Source organism: Mesoplodon mirus (assembly GCF_964341445.2).
Source record: "Mesoplodon mirus genome assembly, chromosome: 12".
NCBI classification, from domain to species: domain Eukaryota; kingdom Metazoa; phylum Chordata; class Mammalia; order Artiodactyla; family Ziphiidae; genus Mesoplodon; species Mesoplodon mirus.
In genome coordinates, this window is record NC_138988.1 from 89,236,440 (window position 1) to 89,260,805 (window position 24,366).

At 42.3% G+C, this 24,366-nt stretch overlaps 1 long non-coding RNA gene across 1 annotated transcript in view; it reads right to left on the reverse strand.

Moving 5' to 3' along the window:
- LOC309813791 overlaps positions 1-24,366 on the reverse strand; it is a 527,028-nt gene that overhangs the window by 460,939 nt on the left and 41,723 nt on the right. Inside the window, exon 2 of the long non-coding RNA XR_014295544.1 lies at positions 24,110-24,153. This is a non-coding gene — a long non-coding RNA (uncharacterized lncRNA). The remainder of the gene's footprint in view (positions 1-24,109; positions 24,154-24,366) is intronic.

Genomic DNA, 24,366 nt, shown 5'->3' on the forward strand with positions numbered 1-24,366 from the left:
CTAAATTAAAACAGATGTAATTAGTGCCCTCTGAAACTAATTTTGGCTAATACTTTGTTTACATGCAATATAGATGTAGTAACTACTGACCTCAGGCACTTTCAGCTGCTTTTATATTAATTACTACATGTGCTTTTTATAGTTCAGCTCAAAATATGCTTTATAGGTCTGAATAGCTAATATTCTTCTGCCAAGGTAATTCCAAATGAGTCTCAGATCCCACAGAAGAAAAAATATCCTATGAAATCCACATATTGATATTGATGTAACATCGCTGGGATGGTAATAAGAGTTACAGGTTTTGCTTTGCTTTAACCATGATTTATTTCTATTTAGGATATTTATTTTGGTTCAATTACCTGAGGGATGGTGGGCTGTTCTTAATTACAGTTATACCCAATAGGACTCGACCCTTTTCACTTAATAGGCTTACATTGCAGAAACATGTCTTAATTGGCCAGACAAGTCAAGACGTTGATGAAAGTTATTCCCTGACCCTACCAGCGATTCATGGAGAAGATAATGTGAGAAATGTCTAATGCCTACTATCCATTTTGGTCTTAAACTTTGCTCATGTTCCAGGCTCCATCACTAGCTCCGTTTTAGGTTAAATTACTCTCAGATTGATGGGAACATACTGTGGCCATGAGCTCTATCACCAAAAATATGAAGCAAATGTATATTGTTAATTATTCAACGATATGAAGGAATTGCTGAAATATACATGACTCTCAAAATATTTCAGGGACAAATTTTGGCTGGTTTCTTTCTATTTGTTAAACATATTAAGATACACAAGATTTTAGTTTCAACTCTATGGAGAGAAGCGGACAGAAAGAAAACCTAGAAGAAATAAGAAGTTGCATCTAGAAGAGCAGTTGCCCAGGTAAAGGTCAAGGAAGGAGATAATGACGTTGTGAACACATGGTGCTATTAGAAACACCCAGAAGAAGTCTTTTGGATTTATCAATTAAGTATCAGTAATAAAATGAAAGCAGGAGCTAACACAAGAATCAATGTACATGTGACCAAGGCACATGGAATTTCTATTCAAACGCCGAGGGTAGCTTCCCTATTTTCCTGCTCCAACTGTGAGAAAGTACACTCTCATCTTTCAGTATGCTTGACTACCAATTTCACTGGGTTTCCACAGCTGGCTGCGAGCCTCAGTAGATTGCAGTAGAGTCAAACAGAAAGTTCTACTCTGTCTTGTTATCAGAACTAGCCCAATCATTTGGGTTAATGCAATTATACCCATGTTCACTAAATAGTACCCAATTCACTAATCAGGTTAATGGATTTGGAAATGACCGTTAGATATACAACTTTGACCTCTTTTCCTCTCCAAAGAGGTTCCTCAACTAAGACTTTTTTTTTTAATAAAAAAGGTATAAAAATGCCATAAATGCAGGATTGTATTCTAGCTACCAAGCAAAACTGGATCTGCCATGTCCAGGTGCTAAGTAACCCTACTGCTCACACCCAGGCCCTCTAAGTGGTCACAGCCTTCCCTTAAGTAGTTATTTTGATATAATTTGTTTCTAAGTTGTTACTACCAGTTTGAATCCTAAGTCTCATTTCATTCCTTACCCTGACATCAGTGGGCACTTCAGCAACAGAGTGCTAGACTTTATGAAAGATGCTTTGTGGTTCTGAACAGGCCAGAGAATAGCTTTACTTAATCCTGCAACCTCTTATCCTATAAATGCTGATCCAAGAACTGTTTAATTGCAAAGTAATTTGAGCAATTCCTTCCAAATAAGAGGTTTACACATGTAAGAATTGGGATATTCAAATACGACTGTGTGATGATTACCAAACTAGGATGAGAAACCCAAGTGTCTCCTTCTCCATCCCATGCCCCTCCCCACCCTCTAAATCCCCTCCCCTCTCTACAAACACCTCTAAATGCCCTTCACAGAGTCACGTTTTTGAGAAGCATATGCCCGTTCACAGTAGGTAAGAGAGTGCATTGCACTAAGAATGTTTCTTTTTAAGGCTCAGCACTTCTTTACTGCTGAAGATCTATTCAGAAATCCCTTCCTCCTCAGGCTACAGATCACTATTCAGCCAGGGGGCCAACAAATGCTGATATTTCAAGAAATCTAATCTCTTCATGACTGCTGAAGAGAGAAAGGCTGTGGAAGAGTCATCTTGAAATAAGCTTCATCTCAGATACAGGCGAGCCCGTAAATGCTAGCAGGGAATCAGGACTGCCACCATCATGGCATCAACATACTGCAGTCTGGCAGCCCAGGGGTGCTGCTGCCCAGGGAGGATGGGCTGTCCCTTCCAGCACCCAAGCTCCACACTCTTCTTCCACCATATCAAAGTATACTCACTATTTAAAGATACACCCAGGTTTCTGGGTGCTCAAAACAGAGCAAGTGTATGTGCTGATGCAGGTAAGGAGGAGAGAAGATCTAGGTACATGGGGCCACTCACTGAAGGCTTACTGTAAGGCTCAGGTTTTCAGCTAGACTGTCAGTAATAGCAAATATAAGTTACTGAACGGGAGAGGAGGGCAACCTAGGCAGAGAGAAAATTTGTGCAAAATAACAAAGTGAAAACACGTGTGTTGCGTGCCAAAAAATAGCAAGTAGACTCACTTGGCTTTAGCAGATTTTCAAGAACTATGGTGATGGCAAACAGTGTAAAAAAAGGGTAGACAAGGGGCTTCCCTGGTGGCGCAGTGGTTGAGAGTCCGCCTGCCGATGAAGGTGACACGGGTTCATGCCCCAGTCTGGGAAGATCCGACATGCCGCGGAGCGGCTGGGCCCGTGAGCCATGGCCGCTGAGCCTGCGCATCCAGAGCCTGTGCTCCGCAACGGGAGAAGCCACAACAGTGAGAGGCCCACGTACCACAAAAAAAAAAAAAAAAAAGAGGGTAGACAAGATTAAGGGGAAGTGTTAATTCATCTGACACATATGTATTAAGTAAGCATCAACCACGCACAAGTCACTATTCCAAGGTGCTAGAGAAAAACGTTTGAGAAAAAATAAAAGATCTTCCTTTTCAAAGGGAAACCAGCCCTCAGACACAGAGTTGATTCAAACAAGATTCTAAACATCAACTCTGTCACTGTAATTCCTTCCAAAGAAGCACAGTAGAGGTTTTCAGTTCGAAAATCTGATCTGAAAGAAATGCACAGAATTTAGGTGGATGGAGGAAATCCTCTCCAACTTAAGTTCTTTAACTATCTTGTCAGTGGCAGGATCTAATAGGAGAATGGTATGAACGGCAAGCTAGAGACAGGTTTGGTGACACAACAAATTCTCTCTTCTCTGTATGCTTATGAAAAGCAACCTTCCCTAGAAAGTGTGTACTACAGCTTCATCAGCGGCTCAAAAGTATTGCCCTAAGGCCTCAAAGTGGGGACAGACTGGGTTTTGTTCTCTGCCTGCCCCAGTGTACAAACCCATTCCAAACCCGCAACACTGGTTGTTCATAATTAAGTCTGACATGGGGGAGTCTGAAGGAAAGCAAAGGTTCAAGGGCTCCACGGGGGACTGGAAGGGGAGGTAGGTTTTCCGGCTGTAAAACAAGCACAAATAGCCATCTGGAGGGGTTCTGTTGTGTTTTTTGTTGTTTTTTTTTAATGTTACAATGGGTTGTGGTTTTTTCCCCGCACAAGTCATCTCTGCTTTTAAGTAATAAAAAAAAAATCACATAGGTGAGGAGAAGAAAAAAGAGGGCGATTTGGAACCAAGAAAGTTTACTGCCCACCTCTGCCTAAGTTGTTGATGTTCACAGTTAAGGTCAAGCACGTAACACCCAGCACAGTGAAGATGCCTCACCTCCCCCTCACTCGTACGAGAGGGCTGTCAGTGTAGAAAGGGACTCAGACTTGGAGAAATGACCCTGCCTGATCTCCAGATCAGGCATCCCTCACCCTCACCCTCCAGAGAGCCAGACTCTTGCAGGGTATGGTTTGGGTCAGAGAGATTTAAGGGAATAGATGACGGAGCACCATCATCTCATTCCACAAGGGAAGTCACTCAAGTCAGAAAGGCTACAATGACCAGCCCAGGACAGATGGCGGGAAGGCCAAAACTTGATCAAAGAAGGGCCTCTGGGGCCTTCCTCCAGCTCAGCAGGCCAGCTCTGAGATCCACAAATTCAGCCAGGCATGTGTTTCCTGTATGGCCTTCTGAGGAGAGACTTTACAACTCTACGAGTTAACCCCCATTTTACAGATGGGGCAACTAAGGTACAGAAAGGTAAGCGACTCAGGAAGTCTGATTTTGGAGTGTGTATTTGTCTCACTCCTCCAGCAACCTTTCTGTTAGTGGGAGGACGCAATGCTACCGTAGACGCTCTAAGCTGCATTTCTACCTGAGAATTACTAGTGATAACAGAGGTAGTTCCCTGATGCTCTGTATGTCTCCTGCTCACTTTCCATTTTCATTTCAGATACAGTATTATGCTCCCAACCCTTCCCCAAATATACATACTATATCCTGTTTATATGCCACAATCTACAGAATGAGGGAGACTGACTCCAAACCTCACTGCCCAAATCATCTCCTTCTGTTGGGTTTCAGAGGATGGTTACCTACACAACAGGTTCATCTGGTTAAGAATTCAATGTTTCTTAAACTCTCTTCTTGGTAACAAGTACTGTAGTCTCTACCCAGAATGTGTCTGGTTCAGCCTGAAACATTCACCAATTACCCACTAAGGAAGAATACTTTGGGTGTAATTGATGTCCAAGCTTAACTAGCAATGGCCTCATGAAATTTGCTGTATATGGCATTTCTCAAAATGAAAGGCATTACAAGCAGGCAACAATCTCAGGTATTTACTGGCATTCACCCTCGAAATGATTTAGGAAGAGAGTGGGTCGCTTGTGGGGGATGATACCAAGAAAACTGAGGAAGAAGGTAAGATGGGCAGATATAGGCAAGAAACAGAAACATTTACCTGAAACATTCTAGTACCACAGTTATTAGTGACAACATGACACCCTAGAGACATCCCCTTCCTCCCCCACTTACCTTTCGGAAATTGGGAAAGCGGAAGAGAGCTCGTAAGATTTTAATTTCTCCCATGAAAAAAGGGGGGGATTGGGAGAATTCATTCAACTAGATTTCATTTCATTGGGTGGTATGTAAAGAGGCTGAGTCAGGGCTAAAATGCATCAATAGTGGAATGATTCATTCAATTCACCAACCTGGGTGGTGCTACCTCTAGCTTCAATCTTCCTTCAGACAAGATTTGGAAAGCTGGCAGTTTGAGAAACGTGTGCCCCTGCGCCCTGTGTCAAGCAGAGCCTGATCACTGCAGACAGCAAATGCTGGCGCCAACAGTCGTGCCACCACGGAAAAGAAGTGCTTTCCAGGGGCACCTCTTTGGGTAAGAAAAAGCATCTCGTTCATAAGCGATTTTAATTTGCCACACGCTTTTTATAGATACCTCCAAACAATTAAAACACTGTGTCGCAAATTGAAATCGCTCATACCTAGTTGCAAATTTTATTGCCACAAATGGGATCCCAAAGATGCACTATTAACTTTACTGGCGACTTGTGGCTCCCTGATTATGAGTCATCTTCAATAAAGTCATGCAGGGATCATATCCACGGTGGCAGAAAGGGAATACTCAGCAGCAACAACAAGGACGGCGGGCAAGATCCCAGAAGGAAAAAAACAGAAACACGACGTGAAGAGGGAGGAAGGATGAGTCCTTCAAGTCAAAGGAAAGGAATCGAGCACTGAGGAAAAAAATGGGCACGTACCATGGAAGACAAGAAGTGTTCCATTAACTTCCTGGAAATCGGGGTGCAAACCACCTGTGCCAGCCTTGCCCCAAACGATGTCAGTTACACATACATATGACTGAAAGCCTTGGAAATGTGAATAGACCTAAAACAATAACTTTTGCTGAAGTCCTGTAATTCATATCTCATCTGAACTGTGTCAGAAAGAAACATAGGAGAAAGCCATTGTCATGCTCATTCATTAAAGTGTATTAGCAAAAGTTAGATGTTATAACAGATTTGCTAGCTCATTGTGGAAAACTGAGTGGAGCAAATGTGAATAATTTCACAGGTTCATAACCCCTATTCAACTATTGTTAAATGTTCTGGCATAGTTACTTCTAAATATCTGTAAGTACATTTTTACATAGGTAATATTGTATCTGCGTTCTTATATTCCTTTCACATTTTCTAATGTAAATCAAACTTAAATGTGAATTAAAAACAATGCCTAAACAGTTTTAATATCCAATATTTCTCATACACTTTAACATACATAATTATTTCTCTATTGGTGTATGATAGGGGTATTGTCATAGTTTTCCCATGTAAAGAGCCTTTTGCATGGAGACTTCATGTGTCTATAAATGATAGAAGTGTGTGTATCTTTTAAGGTCTTTAAGTTGTGCATTCCTAAAAAAGAAATGTGCAATATGAAAATTTAGTGTTTTCTGTAATTATTTAAGTAACTTTTATTAATAATTAAATAATTGATATTAACTTTAGCCCTTTTTAATTCTGCAATTTCTCATGGATCCCAGACTCTGTTATCATGCCATTAATGGTACTTTTTAGAGAGTGATTTTACTTTCTAAAACATTTCTAAGAATGTTTAGTAGTTCCACTGTAAAAGCAAATATATGCGGGAGGATAGAAAGAAAAACAACTGTGGAGGAAAGAAGGAGGGAAAAAGCGGGGTGGGGGGGGAGGAGTTTGTCAACTACACCCTAAGGCCCATACCATTAGTGAACTTCAGATTCATTTTAATTCATTTCCCAAAATTTTCCCTGAAAAACATATTCTCACATGTTAAGTGTAACAAAAAAAACAAGTTCAGATTTAACAGAGTGCAGAGGGGAAGGGGCCAAGAGTAAGGTAAGAGACATAGGTAAGAGTGGGTCCAAGAGTCCAGAGAAAAAGCACAAGGGAGGAAGGGACCAAGCATCCCCCTTTATGAGCAGAACAGACAGAAGACACATTTTCTCTTCCCCTTGGTTTCTGTTCAACTCCAGGTCTGAGATGTGGGACGACCCCAGAGCCAGCAGAGCTTAAGATGACCCTCCCACCCCATTCATTTCTGCCCAAGTATCCCCCCCAGCCCAGCCCCACTGGGTCAGCCCACGCGGGAGGCAGCTCCAGGCACCAGAAGGTCATTGCTAGGTTTGGCACAAAACTCTCACACTCAGTGAAAACAGGCCTCCAAAGAAGAATGAAGCAACAGCCAGCAAAGAACCACTCTCCAAACAGACTTCCAAGGAGAATGAGGCTGGTGAAATCCTCTGTGCAAAAGTTCACACCATAAAACAGCTGCTGCTTCATGTCTCGGGCTTCTCATTAGCCCTGAGCTCCTGATTTGCACAGAACTTCTGGCCAATGGTGTCCAAGCTCCTGTGCTTCCCTGTGCCGTTCAATCCCATAAAGTGCTCTTGGTCAAAAAACTAGGTCATAAACTTATCCACTGAGAAGCATTTACTGTCATTTCAAATGGTGTATTCTGTTCAAGAGGTTATGATAATAAAGGAAGGGCTACAAACGCGCCTTCGAGTTCTGGCATGAGCTTGCCAGCTCCAAATACTGGCTCGTTACCTTATCTTCGTTTGGCTCTTTTAGACTCAAACCCACTGAACTCTGACCCTTTTCTGGACGAACACAAATCATTTCTTGAATGACTATATCAAATTTTATTTATGCTTTTTTCCCCCAGCTTTAACCTAACAGGCCCATGCCAAACAAAAAAAAAAGTTTCCTGTTTCGAAAAATATTAACATGTTTCACCCCTGCCAAAGTTTACAGCATAGTTCTATCCTGCCACAGAAAGAAGGATGGGGTGCGGCAGGGGCGAGGGAGGGGAGAACGGAGGAGGGCAGCTGTTTTTTCAATCAACTCCAGCAGAAAACCTCCCACTTCCCCACGCTGCCCCTTCCACACCCCCAGCAAAGAGAAGCAGTGGGGAGGCAGCCTGACAAGCCCAATTCCTCCAAGGAGGAATCAAGTTACCCCACTGGCTTTCTCAGCTCCCACACAATTGAACAAGGTCCTTCCTAATTCCCCCGGGGAGCGTTAAGGATGCAAGCCAAAGGGTGAGTCTCTGCTTCCTGGGATGCTGACTCCCGTTCTGATGGAGCCCCAGAGGCTTCAACCTCCTCGCCATCCATCCTCACCAGAATCTTCAGGCACACCATTCCCCCGCCCTAGCACGTCTGAGCTCCCAGGCACACACGGCAAGGTTACAGAAGTAGCTAACTCAAAGGTGGATATTTTTCATCCCACACCTTCCAGGAAATCTGCTGGGACTCCTCCCTACAAAAGGACACAGCTGCTGTCAACAGTCCCCAGCCCCCTCAACCAGTGTGTCTTCCCCTCCGAGCTCAGCAACTGGGCTGCTCCTGAGTGGGAAGGGAGGAAGGGAACCTGAGAAGGCAGCACAGAGCAGCTGCAGCCCACTCCCTCCTCAGCCGGCTGAAAAGTTCTAGTTGGTTAACCTAGAAAAACCTGGCGCGCTGAGATCAAAGGGTGGCTCCACGCAAGCAGGACCTCTGATTATTTTTTTCCCTTCTAGTGGGCAAGCAGAGAAGAGGGAAAATAAGGACAAACGTGTTCAAAACAGAAATACTGCCTAACACTAACTTGGCTGTGGGCAACAACCAGATTATAGGCCCAACACCTCCATTTCTGTCCAAGTGGAAAGAGAAACTACAGGGTGCAACCTAGATCCAGCTCTGAACTCTGCTGCCCAAAGACTCTGCCAGCCCCAGAGGATCAACAGAACCCCAAATTGCCCCTCATACCCCAGCTGCCCCCTCTCTTTAATTCTTGGTAAGCTTTTTTAATGCCATGGTAATTCTAATTACTGTGGAATGGTCTTTTAACTAACTGCAAAACGTTAACATTCTTGGTGTGAAATTCTTTAGTATTTAAAGACGACAATCCACGTACATGAACTTTTCTTTTAAAAAGCCTCTCAAACCTCTCAAATGACTGAACTGTAGCCAAAGAATGTATCGACGTTGTTTTAACAGTTTGGTTTACTATTTGAAAAAAAAAAAAAAAATCTAGGTTTAGGTAGCATTCGTCTAACCCCAATGTCATAACACATTGCCCGTCGCTGACTTTAAAATGATAATAGGAGCTGGCACGTCATAGGCACGAATTCAGATCATCATGCATCTCTGAATGTAGGTTCAATACAACCTAACTCACATTAATTGCCTTGAAGGTTCATCTGAATTCTACAATTGAAAAAGAAAAAAGTTGGATTGCTTTGAAAGGCATAAAATACCAAAACAAAATGTTTTTAGTTTTGGCCTAGTAAATATGTAATTAACATAACAACTCTTGGTGTAAGAGCTGTATTTCTAAACTACGTCGTGTCAAATAAATGTCACACAATTTAGGTCACGCTATTTATAACTCCCACACACACCCTTTGTTTTTCTTGAAACAAGAAAATAAGGTAGCATCTAACTAAGCCAACTCCTAATTCCAAATCAGTAAAATCTGAGTTGGAAATCTGATTCTTCTTTCTTCTCCCTTCCATTCCATTTCCCTCAGTGGAGAATAGGAGGAGAATCAAGTAAGAACTGGAAAAGTCCATCTGTGAGGAACCTGAATTTCCCAATCTAAGGCCAAGACAGTGGGATTTAATAGCTGACTGAGGGCTTGTCAGTCCAACAGACCATCCCAGGAAGAAAACCAATTAACTTCTTTGCTTTTGACAGCAGCACGGAACCAAGCTATGGGAAATAGGAAATGTATCTTCACACACAGACCCCCGCTCCTCTCCGCCTGCCCTTGGCTTGACTCCATGTGCACTCACCTCCATCATCACCTGGTAAAAAATTATTTGCAGCCAAGCAAATACTTATGAACTTAATTTGAACTGTTTGCCGTCTTTCTGCAAAGAAACCAAAGTATAAAACTCTTGTATCTCAATGAGCCCCCTAGAACATCAGGAGACATGAACCCAAAAAAAGGGAGAAAAAAAGAACAAATCCCAAAAGAGATGAGTACCATGGGTTTCCATGTCTCTTACTACAGAGTTAGTCACGTGGCCTTTAGGTGACAAGCGCCACAGGATTACTGTTTGGCATGTTCAACATTACTTATCCACAGGATTAAATTCATAAATAAAAATGAGTAATACTTCCAATTCATCTTTTCTAAGATAATTGACATCACTAAGCAGCCTTAGGCAGCCAATCAGAAACCTCCAGTTAAAGTCAATTTCCTTGCTAGTTTAGTGATTCACTCTGCCTATCTGACCACTAACCATTAACAGTATCTGCAGTATCTATAAATCCAAACTGCAACAACCATACAATTAATCAAGCAATATCATAATATCACATCCTCTCAACATGCAGTGAACTTCCTAAATACCTAGTATTGAATGGCAAAGGACCTAATAAGAAAATTTATATCCTAGGTCCAGAAAAGATAGTTCTGTGAACAATGTACCACTCAAAACACTCTATGAAAGGTGAGATGAAACACAAGTTCTAGACATAGATACATATGATTATGAAAGGCATATGCTCCATGGCTCCAAGTCACCTGAGAATTAACCACGTCCAAATGTAGTTTCAAGGTTGTAAAAAAAAAAAAAAAAAAGTAGCTACAGTTTGCACTTCCCAGATTTTAGAGCTGTCCTCCACACTCTTGGCCTCCTTGCAAGAACAAACTTGAAAATAGGTGTCTACGAAGGGCCTACTTATCTCCATCTCTGGGCCTGTCCAGTCAGGGAGAGACATGTGGTTCTTTCAAAAACGGCACAAACACGATCAAAGGGATATATGGGGAGAGGCAGAAACGAGTATGCCTCACTAGATCCCATATTTACCAAAGGCATCAGATTCTCAGGCAAAATTTTAATGTTCTTTTTTAAAAACTGTCAAGGTAAAGTCTCTTATCACATTCAAGGCCTATTGCTACCCTTTCAGATGGAGTCCAGGACTCCCCTCCATCACTCCTTAACTTCTCCACTTGACCAGAACGTACCCTAAGTTCTTCCAATTAGACCAATATTTAGATTTCCTAGTTTATATTTCCCAATGTCAGGGAAAAAAAGAGCAATCTTACATGAAATAAAAATGCTTACATTGTGAGAACTACTGGGAGATGAGAATTTTTAAGTCTCTTATAATGTGATTACGGCTACTAGCAGGAAAAGGGATTACTCTTAACCGAAATAGAAAATTAAGCAGCAGAACTCTAGGTAGACAAAACACAAACCAAGCTGGCAGCATTTCCCTACCTGAAGAGCATTCATGAATCATCCTGGCTGTCTTGTAATAACACTTGAGCAAACTCACCAGTGAAATAAGATGGTTGCCAATTCCCATGCATTTAAAAGGGGACAGATATGTCACCCTATGCAAAACATGGCACCATGTGATCAGAAAGACATTTAATAATTTGAAGCCGGACAATAAATGTCAGCAAATACTGCTGACAATTGTGTGCCTCTGAAACAGACCATTTAGGACATTCCTGAAATATACTTTGTACACTCAACCAGTTTGTTTCTTCTGTAGTTTGCATTTGTAAAAGGACCTGGGATGTAGCAAAGTCACGTGAGTGACATCATGCTTGGACGTGATGTTCAGGGGATACAAGATACATGCAATTGAGAAAAAAAAATGCACCAATGCATTTTCCACAGCTTCCCTAGAAAGACAGCCACTGCATCCTATCAAATCAAAAGCTCTTGCCCATGGGAACTTTTGTTACGGCTGCTATCAAAAGGAGAGGGAAAAAAACAGGTTTCTGGTTTTCGTAGGAAAAGAATGATTCCCAGATTATGACTTCTGACAGCTAAGCAAGGGAATGACTTATTCGTAGTAAATGTGAAACACATGGTTTTCTCCGAGGGTTTTTGTCCACCCTGCACAGTTATTTCTCTTATGTGAAAGAGACAAATTATTAAGATTTAAACACAATATCCTTCAGAATGTGGCATACATTTCTGCTTAAAGCCTGAGGGCCGAGGCTTGAAAAAATGATTCCAAAGTAAGGAAACATCATGCTCCTTACCCCAGAGACAAGCAGAGCAGTTTTATCCCACTCACCAGGAAATGCAGCTGGATGGCCACGGCAGTCAACAGCATCTCCGCCCAGTGGACCCTGATCCAGAATGTGAAGAGAAATTTCAGCCAACTGAAAAGGCCAGTGGCCTCATTGGGAAATATGGGGACCCAGCCACCCATTGTAGGGTGAGGGGCTTTTTTGCCCTTTTGCCCTTTTGTCAGAGTGCTTTCTCTTTATCCCAGTGGTTCTTAACCCCAGAGGTACAGTAGAATCACCTGGAAGGTTAAGGAAAATTCCCACGTCATCTGCACCTAGAGTTGAGAGCCACTGTTCTATCTCAGCATTAAACTCCGTCATTTAGACTTCTGATGAGAACTGCCAAGCAAGCTCTCCTTTATGATGAGGTTTTTTGACAAGTCCAAAGGGCTCTCAAGGGAACATTCGCACACTCCCCATGCTGACCTGAGGACGCTCAACCGCTCTGTGCAGAGTGCCCCTAAGTACAGGGTGTTTCCCACACCAGCCCGGGTGGGGGGGGGGCAGCTCACTCCCAGAAAGCCCCCGGCTCTCCTCCCCACCCCCGCTGCCTTCCTAACGGATGTCACTGACTAGTCGTGGGGGAAGGCGTGGGATAGAATTTCTCAGGAGGTCCTATCCAATTTCCTAGCAATCTGTAACACAGGAAAGAGCTCTGCAGTCTGTCGCTGTGCTCACCGATATACCTCAACTGTCAGTCTCACCCTAAACACACACCCCGCTAAGCAGAGCTAAGCACATTCTCTGAACAATTCAAAGGATATGACTGTAATGCCTGTTGATTGTACTTAATTATCTGTATATATATATAAAAAGCTGTATACAATGAGTACCCCTCACCCCTCCACACACACACACACACCAGCTACCCCCTTCTCCACTGGACCATTTCTCAGGTCATGAATGTCCATCGATATATAGGGATTAGGGTACCAGAACCTTAGCAAGAGCTAAGCCACAAATAGTTCTTTCACAGTTTTCCCATGTTATAGATACGAATTCTTCATTTCTGGAAAGTCTACTCGTTCACAGACCAAAGTCATAAACTTTAGGGGGTTGGGGGGAGAATGGCAGCTTTAGATGTGAAAATACAACAACTTGAACGATATTAAAATTGTATAGGTAAAATGTATTCTAAATGTCTAAGTTTAAAGATTAAGTCTAACTGTGTAGCTACGTTAATTCCATCAATAGTACATTGTTTTGCACAACACCATCTCAGTATTTGCTTAAAATTTGTTATTAGAAGTGGAAAGTCCATAAAGTGAAGACTCACATATAACAGCTGCTGTTTATTGAACGAGTGGCAGCCAACACGCACTATGCTAAGTGCTTTGCTGGTTTTATTCCATTTAATTGCTTCAACCTGATGCAGGAGCTACGAGGGTCTCCATTTTATAGCTGATTACCTGAAGTTTCAATAAATATAAATAAAACTGTGCCCACAGTCAGCACAACTAGAGGACGGCTGACCTGGGATTTGGACAGAAGTCTGGCCGACTCCAAAACCCTTAACCACTTCTATAAACTACTGCAGTAGTTATCGTTTATAACTGAGTAATGTACTGAAACACCACTCCCACCACCATTTTTTTAGAAAAGGTTAGGAGTTGGGCTTCCCTGGTGGTGCAGTGATTGAGAGTCCGCCTGCCGATGCAGGGGACACGGGTTCGTGCCCCGGTCCAGGAAGATCCCACATGCCGCGGAGCGGCTGGGCCAGTGAGCCATGGCCGCTGAGCCTGCGTGTCCGGAGCCTGTGCTCCGCAACGGAAGAGGCCACAGCAGTGAGAGGCCCGCGTACCGCAAAAAAAAAAAAAAAAAGAAAAGGTCAGGAGTTAAATAAGAATTCAGATTCCCTAAGGAAAGCTTCATAATGGCATAGTGGTGTGTGGGGTTTGAGAAACTTTTTGGTTATACACTGACCACAAACACATTACTGAACCTCTGAGCACCCACGTTCTCTTCTGTAAAACGAGCACAACAATGTCGAGGCCAGAGTTGTTGGGAGGACGAAACGAAACAGCACATTAGATTCAGTCACTGTTCTCTTTCTTCCCTCACTTAGCCTCAGTTTCCTACTCTGTCAACTACAGATAAATGTTCTACCGTATCAAAGTCCTTAAAGAGAAAAATTTATAAAAATGAAAATGCTTTGAAAAGTGCAAAGTGATGTTTTAGAGAAATTGTGTTTCTCATCATTAGCACTTTTAGGTTACTGGGTCTTGCCAGAAAGAAGTGATAAATTATCACTTCATTCACATTGAGGAGTTCCTATTTAAGAGTGTCTGAACTTCTGTTATTTTGGAAAGCAAATTATCCTGACTCATTTGTTTTTCAACTTTGAATTGTCTTTTGGGCTTGGCTTTGTTTTGGTTTTGATTCCTCTTGGCGCAGTGGTTAAGAATCCACCTGCCAATGCAGGGGACACGGGTTTGATCCCCAGTCCGGGAACATTCCACATGCCGCAGAGCAACTAAGCCCGTGCGCCACAACTACTGAGCCTACGCTCTAGAGCCCGCGAGCCACAACTACTGAGCCCACGCGCCGAGCCCACGGTCCGCAACGAGAAGCCACCACAATGAGAACCCCACACACTGCAGCAAAGGGTAGCCTCCGCCCACCACAACTAGAGAAAGCCTGCGCAGCAACGAAGACCCAACGCAGCCAAAAATAAATAAACCTATAAAGAAAAAAATCATTAAGTACCCATCAAGTGTGCAGGCCTGCAGGGAATAAAAAAGTTTGAAAGTAGGTTTCTTACCCTTGAGGAAGGTATAATACATGGTAGGGTTGTCTTAAAGTAAGCACACGTGCAATGTGTGGATTAATCAGCAGCTGTCAGTAGCTAGGATTGGGGAGAGGGTGTGACTATTAAAGTAGCAGAAGGGTGCTCCTTTGTGGTAAGGGAACAATTAGCTCTGTACCTTGACTGTGGTGATGGTTATTTGAAGATACTGTATGTACAAGGATGATAAAACCTCATAGAAATATGTACCCCCCCCAAAAACTGCATATAAAAACTGCATATAGGGCCTCCCTGGTGGCGCAGTGGTTGAGAGTCCGCCTGCCGATGCAGGGGATACGGGTTCGTGCCCCGGTCTGGGAGGATCCCATATGCCGCGGAGCGGCTGGGCCCGTGAGCCATGGCCGCTGGGCCTGCGCGTCCGGAGCCTGTGCTCCGCAACGGGAGAGGCCACAACAGTGAGAGGCCCATGTACCGCAAGAAAAAAAAAAACTGCATATAAAAATATGCATGTAAAATCAAATAAGGTCTCTACCTGAGTTAACAGTACTGTACTGATGCCAGTTTCCTGGTTCTGACAGCTTTACTACAGTCATGTAAAGTCACCACTGGGGGAAGCTGGGGGAAGGGCACAATGGGAACTCTATACTGTCACAACTTCTTGAGTCAAGCTACATGAAAATAAAGTAGCACGACTTCATAGTAGGATGAGGAAGCTCCCTACAAGTTGATGTGCAAAGTCCTCTAAGGTGAACAGTTACGTGAGAAGAGGACGGTATTACACAATGTGTGTAACATGCTACCTTTCTGTAAAAGGGCCCTCGTGGAGCATAAAGGGACTATGGAAGGATAAGAAACGAAGGACAGTGGCTTCTGATGGGGGCTGAAAAGGAAGAACTTGACGAGGCACAAAGATGGGTGCTTTGTCTACTCTTTGGGTTTCTGAACCATGCAGATTTATTATTCAAAACAATAAATCAAGACAAAAATTAAAAATAATTGATAGTATCAATATAAAAACCTGTATGTCATTAAAGTGTTCGTTACCGAACAATTTACATGTATTATTTTTAATCCTCAAAACAAGAACGAAAGTGGCTGAGGTTTTGTTTTTGTTTTTTTAAGAGGGTAAAACCAAGACTCAAGAGTAGTTTTTTTAACTTTTGCCTAAGCCTACGGTCTTTACACTATAATCAATTCGCTATTAAAGGTTTGCTAAACGTGCCATGCTGCTTGTCTCAGTGCCCTTGTACATGGCTTTTCCTCTGCCTGACACCACTCACCCCCCTCACCCTACTTTGTCTGCCTGGAAAACTCCTCTTCAACCTTCAAAACCCAGCTCCCACCCAGTTGTTTTCTCCTCACCTCTTTCCTCAAGAGGATGAAGAAGTCTCTTCTTCCTTCTGTATCTCATAAATTAAGCATACCTTAAAAGTAACAATTATTCCTTGACTGTCTTTAAAGCCCTGGCATCTAGCAAAATTCCTGGCAACTCTGCTGCTCAGTGGATGTTCCCTCAGCTGTAAAGAACTCTTTAAACCTCACCATGAGCATTAAGAATTAAGACCTCTCATTAAAAAGACTCACCACTTGCTAACAGATGTAAATAAAGGTACACAGATATATTTAAATGAAAGTGGCTGCAAGTATTTTTGAAACCCCCAATATCTTCTACTAAGAGAAATCTCTTTATAAATGGACCTAAGCAGGTATTCCTTACAAACTCTTTAATACCAAATATCTGAGTGAGGCTGATTCCTAATACATATTCCTGGTAATTTCTTCGCCAAATATGAATTCATAGTGAAGTAATAACACCTTTTACAAATATAAACTCCTTCTCAATATTCCTAAGCATGGTTTTTTGTTTTTGTTTTTTTGCAGTACGCGGGCCTCTCACTGTTGTGGCCTCTCCCGTTGCGGAGCACGGGCTCCGGACACACAGGCTCAGCAGCCATGGCTCACGGGCCCAGCCGCTCCGCGGCATGCGGGATCTTCCCGGACTGGGGCACGAACCCGTGTCCCCTGCATCGGCAGGTGGACTCTCAACCACTGTACCACCAGGGAAGCCCAGCATGGTCTTTTTGAATATCGTTTTCTATGAAATGTTTTCTATGAATATCGTTTTCTGTTTCACCTTTAAAAGTGACATAAAGGTCACTATGGTCAGTAGAAACCTTGGTTCTTTGGTGTTAAACCTCTAAACTACTCTAGGATCATTTAACATGGCATGGGTTTCCAGACAGACCCACACAACTTCTAGATTTACAAGCTGTTATTCTTCTTAAAAAGAATTTGTCCTCCAGAGACTGTTGTTCACAGGGCTAATAAGTTAGATCAACTGTAAAGTATCAGGTCAGCACAGCATGGAGGCCAAAGATACAAGGTCTGAAGTCAGATGCCTGGGTTCGAGTCTTACTCTGCCAATTTCTGTGTTCTCAGTCAAGTCAACTTGTATCTCACTTTGCTCATTTGTAAAATGAAGTTATGCTGGTATCAAATACATTGAGATGTTGTGAAGATCAAATAAGGTATAACACATATAGAGCTTAGAACAATGCCCAATATATGCCAAGCACTGAATAAATGTTAGCTAGTAATAATATAGCTCTGATGTATGGTTCATGCTCAATAAATAGTATTAACTAAACGAAGGAGCTTGTCTCTGTCTAGTTAAGCTTAAGGTATCTGAAAGAATTCTCAAGGTTGTTCTAGAAAATAGAGAAGACACTGAAAACACCAAGAATGTGAGGGTAGGATATGTATCTTCAGGTGTTCCATGCCAGCAGATGCGCTATTACTCTACATTCCAAGAGGGAAGCCAGACTCGCCTCTAGAGAAGGAGACACACATCCCAAACCCTGGATTGTCTTCTGCTCGGAGGATTTTGGTTAATCACAGGATGTTTATTTTGCAAGTCATTTTTACAGTTTGGTTTTTCCAGATGCCATGCAGCAACATATCTTTTAATGAAGATGCTAAAACACAGCTCTTTACAATAAATCCAAATTTTTAAAAAAGTCTCTTGCAATGGGTCTTTATCAATGAAAATGGCTCACAATACCTAGTCAAGTGTGTTCCAAAAGGGTTTTCATTGCCTTGTGATTACCTGTCCCATATGCTTTTGGGGACCTTCATAACTCAGACTCAACATACTAATTCCAATTATGCTACATAAAAGGCTTTATTATAAACAATATTAAGTCACTAAGTTAGTACCAAAACCAGCATTAAGCTGGAAAGACATTTCTTATGGGGAAAAAATTCAAAGATATCGAGGAATTCAAACAGATATTTATACACCTGTGTCCTTAGTAGCATTATTCACAAAAGCCAAAAGGTTTAAAAACGCTCTTATCCCACTGACAAATGGGAAAACAAAGTGTGGCACATACATAAAATGGAATATTATCCAGTCTTAAGAAGGAAGGAAATTCTGATCCATGTTACAGCATGGATGAGCCTTGAGAACATTCTGCGAAGTGAAATAAGCCAGTCACAAAAAGACAAATACTGTATGAGTCCACTCATGAGGTCACTAGAATAGTCAAATTCATGAAAACAAAGTAGCATGGTGATTGCCAAGGCCTGGGGGAGGTCAGCATGGGGAATTAAGTGTCTAATGGGTAAGCAGTTTCAGTTTAAGATGAAAAACTTCTGAAGACAGATGGTAGTTATGGCTGCACAATTATATGAGTACTTAATTCCACTCAACTGTACACATAACATGGTTGAAATGGTAAATTTTATGTATATTTTACCACCAAAAATCTATTTATATTATTGAGCTCCTGTAATACATACAAAGGAAAAGGAGCAGGTAGATAAGTGAACATGGACTGAAGGTAATTCTGAGCAAGACAGACCATAAGGAGTGATCAACACTGCCTTGTCTTTTAAAAAAGCCCCCATTTCCTTTGTTTCAGCTAAAGACACTTCACTCTAGTATGAAAGAGTAAAAATTAGCCTCCAAAAAATTAAAGGGAAAAATATTCAAACTCTACTTGTATTTCAAGTCTCAGTTATATAACCCACAAGTTTTGTTGGGTAACTTTGGTATCTTCAGCAGAGCAGCAATAGTAAAAATTACAGGATCCAAAGCTACCATCTCAAAATGGCACTTGAGCCATCCATAATCTTTACCGTCAAAGCAAAGAGTAATAAATTTCACTTAGGTTAATCCCATTAAGATCTAACATTGTTATCCTTTTTAAGTGAAAATACATTTAATTAGATCATCGGGACGAAGCAGCAGTCTGGTTCTGCCACTTCAGTATCCGTTTCTCAGGTCGTATGGACATGATATGAACATGGATAGAACTACCTGCTTCTGGTACTTCATTTTGTCTTTCTTTCTCTTTACCCTTTCCTGCAGCCTTCCTTATTGAAATGTTCTACTACCTTGCTACCATGGAGCTTTTAAGGGGACAGAGCTCTTTGGAAGTGAGGAAGATCAAATATTCTCCATTCCTCCCACATCCCTCATGACACACCTTCAATGACAGATGTTTCAAAAAAGAGCCCTTCTGTAATGAATCCTGAGAAGTCAGCCTGCTGCAGATCTGACCATCTACTTCTTCTGAAACACTAAATTTATGCTAACTGGGCAAAATGTCTTTCTCCCTAGAAAAGAAGAAAAACATACACTGTTAATTTGACCTCAGGATTGACGATAAATAGAAAATGAATGATTTCATGAGCAGAGAGATGGACTGAACTGCTGACAGTCCTGTACTGATTTTGATAAAGCAGATGTCTTCCTAAGGAGGTTATATTTTTGTAAGAAATAGAAAACAGGAGGTAGTGTGATATAATTGTTGCATTTGGGGAGCGCTAGAAACCAGGATGATCAAAATCAGTTCATGGGAAGTCTCTAACAGGTCTCTAATTCAGTTCATGTGTCTGCATGAAACATTATCTCTACTTGGTAGAGTCAACCCCTGGGCATTTGTGTATTCATCTGATTTAGTATGATCTGGAAGGATAAACACAAAAAGTTTCAATAAATTTGAATTATTTTTCTGATTCTTCAAAGGTAAGTTATTTATTTCATTCTGATAAGTTCTGCTGGAATTAAAAACAGGTGGCATATGAATATCCAGTAACACTGGCAGCGAGTCTGCATATCAACAGAAAACAGAAATTTTCTAATCACATCAATCATATATTGTAACCACATGAAAATTACCCCTTTCAATTGCTTAGTGAGAAACATTATTTAAAAGGTCTAAGAATCATCATCAAGGCCAACACCTCCATAACCTGCAGTGTAGTGATGAGTGCACAGAACGGTTGGGGAAATACAAAAATGTTTATTTTCCTAAAAGGCACGTTAAACAGTCGACTGTGACCAATCAAGTTTTAAACGTCTGCTGTCAATTAAGAATAAATTCCTGAATTGATTAAATTTTTCTCCCATTTTGAACAATGAAATTGGGTCTTTATTTCTGCCACATCTGCCATCAGCAAGGAGAAGGGCATGAAATCAAATAAGCACTGGCATCAAGAAAAGCTTACCTCCTCCACATATTTTTTACTGGAAAAAAAAATTTGTTTTCCAGTAAGATATTTCTTTTAAAAAAAAAATCTGTTTCTACTCAAGGCTAGAGTTCTATTTATTTTTAAAATGAGGCCCACGAAACCTCCCAAGTGCAACTCAGATTTACATCTGGCTAATCCTCCAAATGTGACCGACCAAGTTCATGCTGTTTATTGCTAATGAGTTCTGTGATTTTTTGGATAACACGTGTGAGAGATAGCAAATTAACTACTGCTAGTCAGCAGCAAGCAAACAAAAGATGTCTTGGGAAGCTAGTGTGAGCAAACCCTGCAAGTCAATTTCTAATCGCAATTGCCAGAAATTTGGTATGGGGGGAGGTGATAAACCCTGCCAAAAAAAAAAAAAAAAAAAAATCAGTGGTAGAACTTGTTTCCCTTTCCTTTTTCCATGGAATATTTCAACACTCAACAAACACAGCTCAGTCTTTCCTTTCGGTTAACTTCGGGATTGCAAGGAAGGAATGCCTCACACTGCAAAATGTGTATCAGTACCTCTGACTTCCTTCCCTGGAGCTCTATCCACTCACATAAAGAGAACCACAGAGGTGAGAGGGGATGTCATTTACATGCAACAGAAACAGTCTCCTCCAACACACCTACAGATGAATAGATAAACTTTAGTCAAGTCCCCTGGCCTAGAACAATCTGGCCAAAAATACTGTGCAACGGATCAGCACCAGATGAAAACAAAAACAAAAAAGTGAAAGACTGGCAGAAGAACGCTTCCCCAAAATCAGGTCGCTAATAGCTTAAGACCCACAGTTTGAAAAGCACTTACTCATTTGAGGGACAGGACCCCTGAAAGTGTACTCTTGCAGGATTCTTTACCTTCTTTCTCGTCTGAGTCCCAAACCAAACCTGTCTTTCCTAGTGGTGCTGAACCAGGACTGCAATTAGAATCACCTGGAGAGCCTTCAAACCAACGGGGTGCTGAGACCCTGTGCATTCACCTCCCTCCACCCCTACCCCCAACTCAGTTGAAACTGGAATCTCTTGAAGTCAGGCCAGGGGACCAGTGTTTCTTAAGCCTCCCAGGTGACTCCACTACACAACCAGTAGATGAGAACCACAACTTTAGAAGTATGCTCTTTACAAAAGCATCTAGTTTCTCTACCAAATCCACTCAAAGGCATTAGAGCTCTAATTCCACCCAGGCTGTCCTGTTCCAGCAAGTTCTGGTCATTACTTCCACCGCCTGCGAGCACTCACACTTCCTAACGTGGGAGCAGGTTGAGTTTGAAGCTCTCCACAGCTAGAGGTGGGAGCAGGCTTGGGACCCGCCCCAGGAGGCGAGGAAACGCCGGACGCCATCTTGGGGATTAAAAAGTAAAAGCTTGGGGAGTAGGAGGTATAAACTACTGTGTATAACATAGGCTCAAGGATGTATTGTACAACAAGGGAACAGACAATGTTATAATAACTAGGTGGAAAGTAACCTTTAAAAATTGTATAATTTTTTTAATTTAATAAAACACAATAATAACGGAAAGCAGAACTCCCATTTCTCTCTGCTCACACAGCACTTCTGGCCCCAGATGTGTGGGGTTTTTCCACACCAAACAATTTTCCATTTCTCAACGGACACGGAGTGGGCGTCCTATAACTTAATTCAATTCTGACACTAACTGCCCGAAGTTAACACAGACCTCGCTAGCTGAGGGCTCAGGCCCGCAAGGCAGTTCGCTCCGCACTGCAGACGCCAATTCCAAGTCCAGGTTGTGGCCTGGGCGTCTGACCCACCAGCTATAAATCAGGGGTTCCCTCGACCCTTCCGTCAGGTTCCACAATTTACTAGAACAGCTCACACAGCTCAGGAAAACAGTTCACTTACCGGACTACTGGTTTATTATCAAGGGTACAACCCAGGAACAGTCAGCCAAATGGAAGAGATGCACAGGGAAAGGTGTGAAGCCTCCACGCTCTCTCCAGGACGCCAACCTCCCACTACCTCCACGTACTGAACCTAGCTGCTCACTCTAATCCCCCGCCTTATAGGGCTTTTAAGGGCGGTCTCCTTACGTAAGCACGTAAGCAGGTGAGCACGATTGATTGCATCATTGGCCACAGCTGAGGAACTCAACCTCCCGCCCCACTCGCCTTCCTGGAGGTCAGGGGGCGGGACTAAGAGTGCCAATTCCCCAATTAGAAGGTTGGTTCCCCTGGCAACCCGCCTCCATATTGGGGCTTTCCAAAATCACCTCATTAACATAAACTCAGCAGTGGTTGAAAGCGGCTTGTTTTGAAAAACAAGAAAGGTAGTCTCGGGCTTCCCTGGTGGCGCGGTGGTTGAGAGTCCGCCTGCCAACGCAGGGAACACGGGTTCGTGCCCCGGTCCGGGAAGATCCCACATGCCGCGGAGCGGCTGGGCCCGTAAGCCATGGCCGCCGAGCCTGCGCGTCCGGAGCCTGTGCTCCGCAACGGGAGAGGCCACAACAGGGAGAGGCCCGCATACCGCAAAAAAAAAAAAAAGATGGTCTTTTCACCTTCACCACTCCAGAGCTGTTTCAGGTTATTTGGACAAAAACCAAATATTAGAACAAAACATGCTCCTATTGCTCATGTCTTCGGAACTTGAAGGGCGTTTAGGAGCTTTGGCCAGGAGCCAGGGACAAAGATCAAAAAGTGTATTTGCTATTATATCACAGCAATCCAGGTGTTAAGTATACCATCTTAGGTATTCTGAGGGTCTCCAGATATGTTGCTGTGTTAAACACAAATTAAAATTGAGTAGAGAGCATACATTTTTTATTTTCCTTGGGCCAGTGGTTCTAACTCTACCAAATATTAGAATCATCTGGAGGGCTTGTTAAAACACCCCACCAACAAAGTTTCTGATCCAGTCCTTCCGGGTAGCGTCCAACTATCTGCATTTCTAACAAATTCCCTGGTGATGCTAATGCCGCTGGTCTCACTACACTTCTGGCACGTTCAAATAGTCGAACTACCAAAGATTGGTTTTTGTTTTTATTTTTTATTTTTCCCCCAGTTTTATTGAGACAATTAACATACAGCCCTGTATAAGTTTAACATGTACAGTATAATGATTTGACTTACATATATTGTGAAATGATTACCACAGTAAGTTTACTTAACGTCCAGTTAACACCCATCATCTCGTATAGGTACCCAACAAAAAAGAGAGAAAATATTTTTCCCTTGTGATGATAAGTCTTGGGATCTACCTTAACAACTGTCAGCTATACCAGACAGCAGTGGGAACTACAGCCCTCCTGTACTGCCTTACATCCCTAAGAGATTTGTTTTTCCAGTATCTGTCTCTCTAATAATATTGAACATTGACTAGATATTTTATGAAAGGAATTATTGTTAACTATTGTTTTAGGTGTGAAAATAGTGTTGTATTTATGTGTTAAAAAACAAAAAGTTATTATCTTTAAGAGATACATATTGAAAAAATTTTCTTTTTTTTAAAACATTACAGACAGAGTTGGCATCCACCCTGCACCCAGCCACCCTCCTCATAGGCAACCCTTGTCCTGAACGCAGGATTTACCATCCCCATGCATGTTTTATGTCATAACAGCGTGCATGGACAAATGTATAAAAATAAAACCAAAAATGTGATAGATAGACTAAAAGCATAAAAAAGAAACTTAAACAAAGGAAAACAAAATGGAGAACAGACAAGGGAATGGTGGCCCTTAGGATCTTTGGGGTGGCCCAGAAATGAGCAAGAGACAAGCGGTAACCACTGAGGGAGTCAGGGATTTGTCTGGAAATCTTCCCCATCCAGGAAGTCTCTTACCTGACCATGGCGGGTGCTGACACTTCTGTAGTCACCTGAGAGTACTAGGAGAGAAAAGGAAACTGAGTCAGAAGTTGTCAAAGGAAGGAGTACACAGCAGAGTAAGGTTTCAGAACACAGTTTTGTCTACCTTGAAGGTACCTAGAGGAAAATCTGAAGAGCTGATTATGTCTTAAACTATAGCCCTAAAACCAGCCTTGGACTTGACTGCTCTGGAGCCATGCCAGGGACACACTCCAGAGTGCTAAGCCCTCCTC